The sequence below is a fragment of the Cimex lectularius genome, unplaced genomic scaffold, assembly GCF_000648675.2.
Source record: "Cimex lectularius strain Harlan isolate CLEC.00 unplaced genomic scaffold, Clec_2.1 scaffold208, whole genome shotgun sequence".
Classification (NCBI taxonomy): Eukaryota; Metazoa; Arthropoda; class Insecta; order Hemiptera; family Cimicidae; genus Cimex; species Cimex lectularius.
Genome location: NW_019392797.1, coordinates 25,639 through 40,830, shown reverse-complemented (window position 1 = coordinate 40,830; position 15,192 = coordinate 25,639). Strand labels below are relative to the sequence as shown.

Genomic DNA, 15,192 nt, shown 5'->3' with positions numbered 1-15,192 from the left:
CTCGATGGGCCACCGATTCAATTTTCTGCTTGAACACTCGCCAGAACCGATACAAACGCGTCTAGAATTTACTGTCGTGCTACGAAACGTTTTGCGATAAAGCCAACGAGGGGGTGGCCGGCGATTCGTAAATTGGTATCCAGCGATTTCCTGAGAAACACGACCAGTGATGATGAAATTAGAAAAGAAGTATGAACGATTTAATAAATCGGATTATTCTGTACAATTACAAGCCTTATGTAAACCAAAACATAATGATACAAAAGCCTGTATGAAGTCTATAATTTTACGAAACTGTTCTATCTGGAACCATTTTTATTGATCAAATAGACGATTCAATCTCTCCACAAAGCCATAGTCTCTAAAAGCCCTCTTTTTTATGATAAAAGCTAAACTACAACCTCTAGAAAGCTTTTTCTCATTTTACACCGAATGAAGCAAATTACATTTTCCTAAAAAGCGATTTTTCGCGATAACAACGATACTGCAGACTTTTGGAAGTTTTTGTTAAACAACAAACAAAATTTACCTTTACAAACATTTCAACTAATGAAAAAACGAAAAACCGGTGTATCTTCAAAACAGTTTCTTCACGATATAAGACAAAATTGGTTGACGACACTACAAAATTGTTTTATTTAAATCTTTCAGCCCCATAGTTGTCCCAGGGCAAAATCAACTATGAATCGACCTGCGGATCTTCCCAATTGGTATATTCTTTTACGAAACTGTTTTCTGTAGGAAAACACTCTTTGACAAAGTTTTGACATTCTAATCACTTCAGGAAAGCTGTTAAGGAAGTCGCTTCTTTGTGTCCGTTTTTCACTCATTTTCCACCACGTCAGAAACTCCTCGGCTGAGCCAACTTTTCTTTCTTTCGTTTTCTCTCTCTTTCTCTCTCTTTGGTTCTGTGCGTATCGTGTGCGTGCGTGCGTGCGTGTGTGTGTGTGTGTGAGAGAGAGAGAGAGAGAGAGAGAGAGAGAGAGAGAGAGAAAGAGAAAGAGAGACACACACACACAAACTGAATCAAAAATACCTGAAGAGAGAAAATATTGAAATGAATAGAAGAGGAATTCAGTGAAAGAGACAAAATTATAAATATAAACATTTTTATTGATTAAATAGACGATACTATCTCTAAAATTCCATTTTTAGGATAGAGGGCAAACTATAGATTCTAAAAAAGATCTCGTTTACGAAAAAAGGCAAACTTCAGCATATAGAAAAGCCTTTCTTTTATGACAAAATTGTATTTTCCTACAAATCGATTTTCCAGGATAATCTACCTTACTTTAGCCTCATTTATACCTTATTTAATCTTTCAGTCTCACAGTTCACCTAGGGTAACATAAAATGTAAATCCATCTTGGGATCTTCACAATCTGTATATAATTAAACGAAGTGTTAACCTGTAAGGAAAAAACACTTTTAACATGTTTTTGTATTAAAATCATTTCACGATAGCTATTTTAGGTCCCTAATCTCCGTTTTTCACACAGCCCGGCAGAACCTCCTCAAGTAAGTAAATTTTTATTTTTCCACGTTGCAAGCTTAAAATAAAAAATACTTTCGTAAGTAGTATTAACTTTTGGGAAATGGCGATTTGGGGAAATATCAAATGTAATTGGGTAGGAATGACTAATTTTGAAACATACAGAGTGAATTTAACTTGTTTTCAACCACCTATATTTTTTAGTTGTGACGTTTTTGGGAAAACGTCGAGACAAGTGAACATTTATTTTTTAGCGTTTTCCATGAACGAAAAAATTTGTATCTAACTCCAGGGTAGCGGGATACCGTTTGCACCTTGAATTCCGGGTAAAAAACTTCCAAAAAATGTCCATAACCATGTGACCATGTAAGCGAATTGAAATAGCCCACTATCCGTATCCCGGTATCCCGGTATCACGCTATCCTGGCGGGTTAGATCAAAACCTTTTCTCTCATGAGAAACAGGACAAACAATAAAAATTGATGCGTCTCGGAATTCTCCCCCAAAATGCCCCAATTAAAATGTTTTTAAAAAATGGGGGACAGAAGTTAAACTCACCCTGTGCGTTGCCCTAGGGCCTATGGTAATAACAGTGAAATCTTCCCTCTCATAATTTTGCCTTGAATGATAATCTGTTATTGCATTGTCTAGGTCTAAATTTAAATTTAAATTAATTAGCACTATTATTATAACTAATTTAAATAGCAAAATGTCCCCGAAAAATAAAAAAAATATTTATTTGCTTTATTTACTGCTCTGCGGGGTGATAAAACTGTAATTAGGTCGTTAACGATCATTTGATCTGCTAGACACTGGAGATGGCGAAGGCATCGCATTTGTAAAATTTTGATGATGTAGAAAACCAAATCTCGAGGTAAGAGTGCAAATTTAAATTACAAATTTCTATTATCTTTCCAAAAATACCTATTTTGTGTAGTTTAAAATGTTTATTGTTTTGTTTTAATTAGTAATTATTTGTATGCTACATGCTAGTCAATGTTTTGAACATTATTTAATGTTTGTTTTTCAAAAACCTTAGTTTTGTAACCCTGTAATCGTGCAGAAAAGGTTAAAATATAAAAAGTAAACAAAATAAAAACAATGGTATTTCATTCTCTTTAAGTTCACTGTAGCCTTCGGGCAACGTCCCACATTTTCAAAACGGTCAAACAAAAACTCAATAAAATTCAGGTAAATACGATCTTTAAAAACTATTTTAAAAAGCATACAAACTTTACAAATAATAACAATTCGAGGTAAAAAGAGTTAACTTCCAATTAGCCGAAACATTTTATTTATCAAAAAGACCCTAAAAATTTTATTTTCTAGAAACTGTAACATGTAAAACTAGTCTATAAAAACTTTCTGCATAAATACATGGCAGTAGTTCGGAAGCAAAATGTGAAGTGCCGAAGAAAAAATATACAAAACTAGGATTTTATGTATCAAATAAACCAAGTACCAATTCAATAATAATGTGGAGTCCAATTTTGTATTCTCTCACTTTTTATAGACGATATCGTTTAGAATATGAAAAATCATAAAAATGTGTGGTGATTAATGACCGTTAATCGATATTTATTTAGAAATCGTGAGATGCGGTCTGGTGTGATGTAGGTTTCAGATAAAGATTATCTTTATCGTGCCAACGTTTCGATCTTTATTGAGATCATCTTCAGGGCCTGGGATCTACAAACATTGTTTGTATTTAACAAATACAATACAATTTGCATTGTATAAATTCACTTTTCCATATCCAAAATGTAATTGTAATATATAACCAATGTTTGTAAATCCCAGGCCCTGAAGATGATCTCAATAAAGATCGAAACGTTGGCACGATAAAGATAATCTTTTTCTGAAACCTACATCACACCAGACCGCATCTCACGATTTCTAAATAAAAATCATTATATTATTATCATTAAAAATCACTTCGATCGACCAAGCCACAAACTTCACAAAGCCAGTTTGTGGCATGGGCGGTCGAAGTAGCTCGAGTGGTAGCAGCGGCGTGTTTAGCCGAAAGTCGTGGGTTCGAATCCCGCCTGTGACACAAATTTTTCAATTGGAAAAAATTATGTATAATTAATTGAATATTTATATAATTAAGCATAAGCTGATAAAATAATTAAAAGGTCTTAAACATACCACCATAGAACTTCTTGCTCCATGTGAATATCACGCATATTTGTGTGTTTCTTAGAGAAACAAAACTGAGAATGATAGTTAATCGTGATATATAGCTTACTTTTTAAATAGGGATTCTTTTCCAGCGAAACACCATTTGCAAAGGGGCATTTACCGAAGTGGCAAATGAAACATCTCATGAGTAAAACGGAAGAACGCCAATGGCCGCGAGAAAGATTTTTTCTTTTATTTTCCCCCCTGTTCATTTGTGGGAATGTTAATTTTCTTTACAAAACGTTGGTTCTGAGGGGCATTATCAACGTTCTCATCCGAGGGACGCCCACTTTTTCCCCGACGGACGGCCGGCATGAACTTGTTATTTGTGCCCGGTGGTAATTCGCCGCGGCTCCTCCCCGATCTTCAGACAGGATCGGGAACAATGGTCGGATGGAGCTTCTCCACTATGGTCAATCATTAAGAGCCTATTTACATATATATTTTATTTTTTATAACAATTCATCAACATACCCTCTTAATTATCTTTCATTTTATAAAATGAGAACCTATAGTGGTTAGAAAATATTGAAAATATACTAGTCTTAATCGTTTGAGTTTATCTAGTCTAATCTAAGGTTGATTTAATTAATATAATTGAACAGCCTTGCTCTTTCCGTTTGTGTTACAACAATAAAAGCTCAATTTGGTTATTTAAAGAAACATTTCACAAGGCGAAATGCTTTCTTACATACACTATATCTTTAAATATTGAAAGTTTCTACATTCGAAGACTTTTGATAAGACAAAACCGACAAATCAATGTTATTTTGTAATTAATAAATTCAGTGAAATATCTTGTTTTTAATAAAGAACCATAAAACGGCAGATGGTAATTTATTATGAAGAAAAATATCTTCACTTAAGCAAAGCGACGCAAACATACTACTCGTTACTTAAAAAAGTAACATCTGATGATAATGCACCACCCTTATCGACAAACCGACAAATACATCCGATTAGAGATTGTCATCTTTGCCATAAAGTTACAAGTGATAAAGTTCTTAGGCGAAACTACTAAAAAGGAAGCTAGTAGTGGTGCCCGAATGGGAATAAATATTTAGGAATATACAAGACCTGAAAAAATTACTAAATGAGACCCAGTTAACAAACACCAACAAAACAATAGTACAGCATAAAACATAATGAGAGGGAGAGCGAGAGAGAGAGAGAGAGAGAGAGAGAGAGAGAGAGAGAGAGAGAGAGAGATAGAAATATTTAGATGAAAAGGGAAAGACGTTACAGAGATAGTTCATTAATGTATATGTAAAGTAAAATTAGCTGACATAGATTGGATTTCGATATATAATTAATATATTAATGCTTTCATCTACTTGTATGATACTTCAACATATACATATTATANAGATATATACAATTTTTGGTATACTGATTTCATTATTGAATAGCACAAAAACAAAGTTCTCAGACGCAGACCATTATGATTTGGTATGATTTAAAAACGTAAATCAACAAAATGCTGTTTTTATTGCATATTTTAAAAAACATCTTGAAAGGAAAGTAGGTCAGAAAATGGTTAAAATTTGAATTTGACCTTGTTATCATGATTCAAGCGTTATAACACCCTTAGATACTGGCTTTCACGGAATTCGGTGTAAATTAATTTTTTGACTGATAATTTCGACTTAGACCTAAAGAAAAAAAAAATTTTTTTAAAGCGTAGTTTAGTGATAGATTGTTGTCGTTTTTGTAACTTTTAATGTGTCCAAACGTATTTAATGCTATTCTGAACCAACGACATTGGGAGACCGATTTTCGTGGTTGATATTTCATTTTAAAGGAATCGTTGGAGTAAAAACTCCTAAATAAGAATTTTTGGAAAAATAAAACAATTTGGGAAACAATATTCCCTTCTCCCCCTTGAATTTTTGAAATGAAAAAACAGAACAAGAGTTTGGTCAGATTTGATGGCATTTTTAAGTTTTCCTTAACTTTGGTTGCATTTTTTCTTAGCTGTGATACTTTTTTTTCTAGTTTTGACTGTGTATATGTTTTTTGTGTATAATTTAACCAGAAAAAGCCTGATATTTACGGTTTTTAAGACATTCTTTGATAATCTTATAGAGGTATCAAATTTGATGACATTTTTTAGGGTTTTTTCTTTTTCTTGATTTGATGGCATTTTCAGACTTTTGTTTGTTTTGGGTTTTTTTTCTTAGCTGTGATGAGTTATTCTTGTTGTTTTGCCTGTGTCTATGTTTTCTGATTTTAGTTTAACCGAAAAAGACTGACTTTTGTATTTGGCAGATCCAAACAGAGGGGCAGAATTCTTCACGAAAGGCTCAACTACAAAAGCCATATCGGAAAATAAGGAGGTAAAAAACANTATATATATCAGTCGAAACCCCAGAAAAAAAATTGTGCAATGTAGAAGTAGAAGAAAATGCTAAGAAAAATATTCTTTAAATTTGTGTGGTGATTAGTGACCGCTAATCGATAATTATTCAGAAATCGTGAGATGCGGTCTGGTGTGATGTAAGTTTCAGAAAAACATTTTCTTTATGGTGCCAACGTTTCGATCTTTATTGAGATCATCTTCAGGGCCTGGGATTTACAAACATTGTTTGCATTTAACAAATACATTTAGGATGTGGAAAAGTGAATTTATACAATGCAAAAAATATATATATATATTTTCAGCTCTGAAGATGATCTAAATATTGAAAAGTTGGCACAATAAAGAAAATGTTTTTCTAACCTACATCTCATAAGACCGCACGTCACGATTTCCAAATAACCAATTAATTAACGGTCACTAAATACTACGCATTTCTAATGATAATGATAAAAAAAAGAACATACAAGAACTAAAATGTACATCTGTACAGTCCAGGTTTTATATTATATTTAGAAAACGATTGAAGCCACCTGTTGAACGACCATTAACCTAAGGTAAATCACAGTTCATCGTAGTCCCAGTTGTCGAACTTATAGTTCGGGTTGGGGATAACTCGATAATGATGTGCTAATGGGTCCCCAAAAGAGGAAATCCCCTTAGAATTGTAAACTGCATTTATCCGGCGTCAGACTGCCGGCTAGACTAAAATATACATTATCGCCTGGTTGTCGTGACATCTGCACCTTTTGCGACCTTTCTTCTACCCGAACTATCAGAGTTGAAGACAAGTTTTATGATTGGACTGATTCCTTGGGGCATTTGGCCTTTCACACGATCGTTATAGGTTTGAAAAGATGTTTCCCCGGCGCCGAGTCCACTCAATAATTTCGCTCTGGAGCCTTTTTCGTGATCGGCACAGTTTTCATGTCAGGGGCAAACCGATCAGAATTTAACAAAAACAAATCGATCTGAGAGGTCCGGCCCTAGATAGTCATAATTAGTGCTTTTACCGAGTTCGAATCGATATAACTGGAATGAAATAACGGGAAATTTGGCTAATTCCTCTATGGAATTTATTGGACTAGTCAAAGGGAAGGCTTACACACCAATTTTGTCTAATTAGAACCAACGCCTGCTTTTCCAGTACATTAAGCTCCCTGAATCAATTTCTAATGATATTTTATGGGCATTTTTTTCTGTTTGAAAGATGTTGGACTTGACCGACGGTTTTCGGAATTCATACATGAGGAATTCAATTGCCCACCCTACCCCTCCAGGATCTAGGGAATGGAGTGTAAATATTTTCTCACATTTTCTCCCAACGTGAACAATTGTTTGTCGCAATTACGACCAATTTTCCCGGGGAAACGAGGAGTGCTTGGGGTTTTCTTTTTGTTCCGCTATAATTGGGAGAAGGGGTCGGCACAGCGATAACTCGTCAAAAAGCGCCCCCCCCCCAAACGTTGCAAACTTTTCAATTCACCAATTAGAAGGGATACCGTAAAAGTTGAAACAGGCTCGTCTTTTGTTACAAAATGTGCATTTCTAAGCTGGAGAATTGGTGACCTTTGTAACTTTGAATTCCAGTTAAATGTTAATGGAAAAACAAAGCCAGCAACAAAAATTCAAAACCCATACATTGCTTAAACAAGTAGCAAATTATTACGGTCAACCATTATTTTGAGTGTGAAAGTCAGTGCTTCTCTGATAATAGAGTGTACAAGAGACAGAGAAAAGAGAAAATAAGAAGAAAATAGGGAGGAAAGAAGGCTCAGCAATAAATACGGATAAATTTACGTAAATTTAAATAAACCAAATTTATATAACAAAAAATATGTCGGTCGGAATACCTATTGTTCAACAATTTAGCCAAATGAGATTTTTTGAAAACAAAATTAGTAATAAGCTACCACCCATTATAATACTGGTACCAAAAGAGAATAGTTAGTACACTAATATGTATGAAAATCTGAAAATAGATTAATATAAATTAATACATAGATATATAATTATCTCTTTCAACCTCCTTCATTCTCTCCTTATTATATATGTTTATATTGTCTTTCCCGTTAATCGTAGGAGAATTCATTCGCGGCATAAATTTGCGAGATTTTTAAATAAAACTATGGTCATTCATTCTCTCCCTATTTCCATGCAATTCTTACCTAACCTCTTATAGACCCCTGTTGTCTATCGTTCCTCTTGAAAAGTGATAGTTGTTTCATATATCGGACTATGCGAGGTTATGTTACTCAAATATAAATAATGAAACTGTAGAAACAATCCAACGAGCACAAAATGCCTGTATGAGATATGCATTTAACATTAAACATTATTTTCAATTAATTAAGGTTTTGATTTAGATAAAAAAAGTGAGTGCCACAAGCGGGATTCGAACCCACGACCTTCGGCAAAATACGCCGCTGCTTACCACTTGACCTATCGTGACTTCGAACCACTCGGACACCAACTTCCTCAACCCCACCTTTTGAATTTTCCGTCCTTTTTGCCATTTTTCAAATGTCGTGTAATCAGGATTCGATTCTCGGCGACAATTTAAATGGCCACGGAGAGCTTTTATGAAGATATATAACCGACCAGCATTTGACAACATTAGGCTATAAAGTTTTTAGTTGAGATAAAAAAGTCAATGGCACGAGCGGGATTCGAACCCACGATCTTCGGCTAGATACGCAGCTGCTCTACCACCTGAGCTATCGTGACCTAGATCCACTCGGACATCAACTCCCCATCTCAACCCCACCTTATGAGTTTTCCCTCCTTTTTGCCATTTTTCAAATGTTGTGTAATCTATTTGATTCTGAATGAAAATTCGAGAGGTGAGGTTGAGATGGGAAGTTAGTGTCCGAGCGGATCGAAGTCACGATAGCTCAAATGGCAGAGTAGCGGCGCATTTAGTCGAAGGGCTTGGGTTCGAATCCCGCTTGTGACATTCACTTTTTTATCTCAACCAAAACCTTAATTAATTGAATAGAATTTATTTGGTCAAGCGGACCACCTAATAAAACCTAATAAAATTAATTATTATGATCATGTCACACCATATTATGCTAAATCAAAATTTCTAAATATTAAAGAAGAAGAACACTAATTCTCTCGTTGTACATAATGAATTTATTAAAAAGACAAAAACCTAAATATCTGTTAAAATTTTTTAAGTTATATAGGCAATTAAAAATTATAATGACAATGAGTTGTACAATGCTTACCTCTAACATGCACCTAAATCTTTACTAAAAAAAGCGTTATTAGTAAAATACAATAATATATAAAATTCTAATTGTCTCTATAATTAAATTTTGTTTTTTGAATAAATAGAACGGTATATGTAAACTAATTATAAAATATTGATGTATTCAATATAACGCGTAATAAAAAAATGCGAAAATAAAATAAAAAGTACATAGATAAGATATCACTGGAGTATATAATTACATACATTGTACCTTTATAATAACTTTTATGCGAACATATACTGTTTATGTTTATTGAATCACTTTTTGCTGTACTTTGGATTGTCTGTAATGGTAAAACCTATAATAATTAATTTGTAGGGGGAGTCGGTGGCCGCAACGGTTTAGGCGTTGACACGGCGCTCATCACTATAAGGCGAACCCTCGTAAAAAAAATTTTTTTTTATCTTTTTACTACCCTTAATTGTTAGCAATGTAATCTTGTTGAATAAATTAGGATAAAGTATGTTTATATAACGTTTAAATTGTTGAGTTGAATAAATGTAGAAACACTAAGGTTCCTGACTTCTGTAAGACAGGACCCTCTCTGTAACGTCTTTCCCTTTTCATCTAAATATTTCTCTCTCTCTCTCTCTCTCTCTCACTCTCTCTCTCTCTCACTCTCTCTCTCTCACACACACTCTTTCTCTTTCTCGCTCTCTCTCTCTCTCTCTCACTCTTTCTCTTTCTCGCTCCCTCTCTCTTTCTCGCTCTCTCTCTCTCTCTCTCTTTCTCTCACTCTCTCTCTCTCTTTCTCTCACTCTCTCTCTCTCTTTCTCTCTCTCCTCTCTCTCTAAAACTAAAAAACGCCATAAAAAATGGAGCGATGGTTATGGTTTATAAATTAAGATAAAAAATGTAAAGCTATTTTATTAGGACATCACAAACAGTTTGCAAATTTAAAGGAAGATTATATTGTAGAAATCAACATTAACGATAGTCTATTATTTCAAACAGAAAGAAATAAAAATTCTAGGCTTAGTAGTAGTTATAAATTTAACCTGGAATACATATATTGATAAAGCAGGATACATTCCATTGTATATCAATTTAAAAAAAAACTATTCAATATTAATAATACATTTATGAAACTAAAGCGTTTTAATGTATTAATGCTTCCAAATATAACTTCTAATCTTGCAATAATTTCTAATCTTTCTAATAAAAATCTTCATAAGTTATATGTTACTATAAATACGTGTGTTCGCTGTACCTGTGATCTACACTATGATTCTAGAATTAATAATATAATTTAGTCATTTTAAAAATTTATAATTGGTTGAAACACAAAATTTAGCGAATTTGCATGACATAATAGCAATAGAAAAACCATTATACCTATTTGATATAATGGTGGTTTTTTAAAGTTAAAAAAACTGGTTTTACACTTTCTCGAACTGCCTTTGTGGTGGACACACTGTTTTTATAATTCATTTTTTCCTAAATCTATAAAACTTTACAATTTAACCAATATTTTAAAATCATCTAAATCTAAAAATAATTGTAAGAAACATCTATTATTAGCTGTTATCTCATGAGGTTATGTTGAATCACGCTATGTACTATGACAATAATATTTAAAAATATGTATAGACTGTAAAACAATTTTATTTGTATTATATGTATTTTGTATTTGAATTCTGTAAACTTTATTTGTATGTACGAATGCTCGTTAAGTGTAAAACGTTTCAGACCTATTTTTTTCTAGCTTTTGTACATAAAACGTTCCATTCAATTCTCCCTCCTTCTTTCTCAATCATTCTTTCTCTCTATCATTCTCTCTCTATCATTCTCTCTCTCTCACTCTCTCTCTCTCTCCTTCTCACTCTCTCCCTACACATATCCCTATGTACATCCCTGTCATCGTCTTCTTTTTCTTTCTCTTTCTGTGTCACTCTTATTTTCATCCTTTATTAAAAAAAAACAAAATAAAGAGATTTTTTAGAGGTTCCCGTTTAATCTGTACTGTAACAAAGTGCCATCTTAGGTAATTTGTTTTATTTTAGTTTAAAAAAAGTAATATTGACAAGCAAATTGAAACAAATATTGCACACAGAGAAACCATGGAAAATATCGGATATCCCCTGAAAGATTTCATAAGGTTTCGCCTTTCCAATTCAATAAACACACAACCAACAATGGTGCATAAATGTAAATATGTAAATAACCTCAAATTAAGAAATGTATATTTTATTAATACAGGTAGTAATAAAAAATAAATAAATAAACCCATTCGTGTAAAAATTACACTCCCCAGTCTCATCATTAATTAACGAAGAGGCGAAACAGCGGATTCAAAATGATTAATTATTTGGAGTGAGGATCAGGTAAATGGTCATCGGAGCCACCAAAAAAGTGCCGAGCTTTCAACATATAACATCTTCTGGGCAGTAATGGTTCAGATTAAAATTTAGAGAAGTTGAAGTTAACAAGCATTTTTAACGGCCCCAGAATGGGAAATACATATTTTTTTTTAAAAAGTGTGTGGACATTACAAAGGGGTTTTTATAGGTCCGTATTTTAATTATAAATTAATTATTCTGACCCTAACCCCCCCCCCCATTCGACTGCAAACGAAGCAATTTCCACTATAATCATCCCCAATTCCATTTGGCATAATGAATAGAAAAGAGAAAAACAAAACGACCCCGAGAGTTGGAAATAATTTAATTTTTGAACCGAAATGGGCGGAGTGGTACTTTATCCAAAAGAGGTAACAAATTGCTTATCATGAGAGAAGCGTCTAAAACCGGCCGTGACGGCAACTCGCTGGACGGGCTTTGTTTTGAAAGCAAAGTTAAGATAATCCAATTTTCCAACGAGACCCAGAATTAACGGGGACGAAGCTTTTCTATTCCGTGGATCTTCTGAAGTTCCCTATAAGTAAGCTTCATTTCCATAGGAAAATATAACAGCATGCGCCATCTTTTCAGAGATAATCCTCTTGTTCTAGGCTAACATCTTATTATCACTCTTCCTGTGGGCTTTTCCAGCAAATTACCTAAGCCCCTTTTTGACTTCCTCTGATAAGAAGAAATTATCCTAAGTTCCCTTTCATTACTATCAATCTTACCCAAATATTTGTAGAGGGATTCCATTTTAATTAATGATCAAATCCCTATCATAAAATCTTCGTAAATATTTGGCCACGTCCTAATAATGTTCTTGGGGGGTGGGTTCAGCGGTTATTCGGTTTATATAAGGAATTATACTGATTATTAATTGCTTTTATTAATACTAATATCACACGATAATATTCGAAAGGAAATAAATGCTAATTCCACCTTTCTCACCCAGGATACCAAGCATTCCCAACATTAATTTTTATTATAAACAAAATATTTAAATTCTTGAGCGTGTTCGTGTGGGTGTTCGTGGTGGGCTGCTTTGACAAACAGTCACACGGAATATACATATGTTTTGAAAATTTTCTCCGACTAATAGAATTGATTAAACATTGGTATCATTAAACGTTGGGTTATTTTCGATTTTTTATTCATCGTGGAATTTGATGATATTTAAAAATAACCCTTGAATTTCGTTAAAGAACTACTCATTTGGATTACACGAGAATGATGATATGAAGTTTCATAGTTGTCCTATATTAACGATGATAGCTCACTTTAACTGTACTCCTGTGGCTTTTTTCTTTTTTTTTTTAAAGTGTATTTGCTGTTTTCTGCAAGGTGAGAGAACAAAAAGTACAGAGTTAATAAGAAACAACTAACAAATGAACCTCGAAGGATTTAAGCATGCAAAGTGTCGTTGGACTCGTTGGTCAATACAGATCAGCAATCTATAACCGAAGAAAGAAATAAAGAGAATGGAAAATGTGGTATACAATAATATAGATAACACTCTTTAACTGTACTTTTGTGATTTTTTCTCTTTTTTTATATTTATATATTAGCTGTTCAATGATACAAGATAGATAAAAATATAAGGGAGAAAATAAAGAGAGAACAGAGATTGAGGCACGTTAAGAGGGCAAGAAGTACACAGATAGTACGAAACAACTTACAAGTGAACCTCGGCGGATTTAAACATGCAAAGAGCCATTTCACTCATTAGCCGATGTACATCAATGTTCAATGATCAAAGAAAGGAACAAAGACGGATGAAAAATTAAAAAATATTACAGAAAAAATGAACTTTTTTAAAATTTCACATTTCGCAACAACCGAAACTCGACCTATACAATGATTTTGAAATTTTGTCGATAGGGAAATTAAAAACAACAAATTGTCAATGAGATTCCTTTAAAATTAAATGCTCGAATTTTGAAACTTTATTGGGTTAATCAGTGTCCCCTGAGATTTTGTAGATTGTCCCTTTGTTGCTCTAATTTTTTGTGCACTTTAAAGACTTTTGTATTGTTATCATTTTTGTGATAAAATAATACTATCATAAATTTAGAATTTGTCTGAATTATTTATTAGACATTCTGAGTTTAACTTGTCTTATGAGATTCCGCAGATTTTAAAAAACCTATTGCTTGATTAAACATTCGAAGTGCCATTTCACTCACTAGCCGATGCACATCAATGATCAATGCTCGAAGAAAGAAACTAAGACGGGTAAAAATGATAAAATATTACAGAAAAAATGAACTTTGTTAAAAATTCAGATTTCACGTCCGAAACTCGACCTATACAATAATTTTGAAATATTATCGATAGGATATTTAAGAAAAAAAATCGTCAATGGTATTCCTTCAAAATTGAATGCTTGAATTTTCACCTTTTTTGAGTTTATCAGTGTTCCCGGAGATTAATATGGATTATGATATCATAAATTTAGGATTTGTCTGAATTATTTATTAGACATTCTGATACTTTTCTTATGAAATGTCGACGATTTTATAACCTTATTTGGACGAATTTTGTTTACAAGCATTCTTAAAAACTTAAATTTGGATTTTTTATATTTATACGTCTTATAAGACATTTTATATTTTGCAATTTCACCGAGATTCTTGATAATCTATTATGATTTTAAGACAATTTTGTAAATATTGCGAGTTTTGATTGACGAGATCTTCTATCTTCTCCTCTTCTGGCGTTTTATGCCCGGTTATTCATATCGCGATCGTTCGGTTTATTATTTTTATTGATCTTCAGCCGCCAATGTTAATGCAATTTGAATTATACCGGAAGTGAAAGGTAACCTCTTTAACCGAACCTATATGGAGATCAGTAGAGCAAGGTTTATCTTACATAATTTTCTTATCCTGTTTTATATGCACAACAATTCCGATATATTCACACATTCTTGAACCGAATATTTTTCATTATTATTTGTAGGCTAATTACACCTTTTAAGTGATGCAATAAGACCGGTTTGACTCAGTTTAAGAAACATTTCTCACCGTACTGCCGGGATGTATGGTTTCTTTCTAATGAAGACTTTAAAAGACAAATCTCGTTTTCTGAGGTTTTAAAGCTTCAGATTTTCTTCAAAACGAAACCTGTACATTTGTTAGAAACTTGAACTGTATTGAAAAATACTTTGAATAACCATATAATTAAATTGTAAGATATCTCGCAGTCTTCTGAATGAATCTATAGTTTGCTCGTTTCCGATCGACAGCAAGAAATACAAACAAAAGACAAATACAAACATAAATAATAGAACATTTAAAACAAAAAAAGACTATTTAGACATCGTGAGATACTGTGTGGTGTGATGTAGGTTTGGATAAACGTTTTCTTTATCGTGCCACGTTTCGATCTTTATTGAGATCATCTTCAGAGACTGGGATTTTAAAAATTGTTTAAATTATACAAATACATGTAAGATGTGAAAATGAATTTATACAATGATGTACACAGTACAGAAATTTTAGGTTTAATCAAAGTATTGGTACTCACTCAACTTTTCTAAACCTACATAACACAAGACCG

The 15,192-nt window shown here is 33.0% G+C and overlaps 1 long non-coding RNA gene across 2 annotated transcripts; it reads left to right on the top strand.

Moving 5' to 3' along the window:
• The first annotated feature begins 5,849 nt into the window (after positions 1 to 5,849).
• LOC106664884 lies at positions 5,850 to 13,396 on the top strand. 2 transcript variants are annotated; one of them, XR_001340243.2, is made up of 3 exons: positions 5,850 to 6,012; positions 12,976 to 13,124; positions 13,200 to 13,396. It is a non-coding gene; the product is annotated as an uncharacterized LOC106664884 (long non-coding RNA). The 2 variants fall into 2 exon arrangements; XR_002910500.1 differs by having other exon boundaries at positions 12,954 to 13,124.
• The last annotated feature ends 1,796 nt before the right edge of the window (positions 13,397 to 15,192 follow it).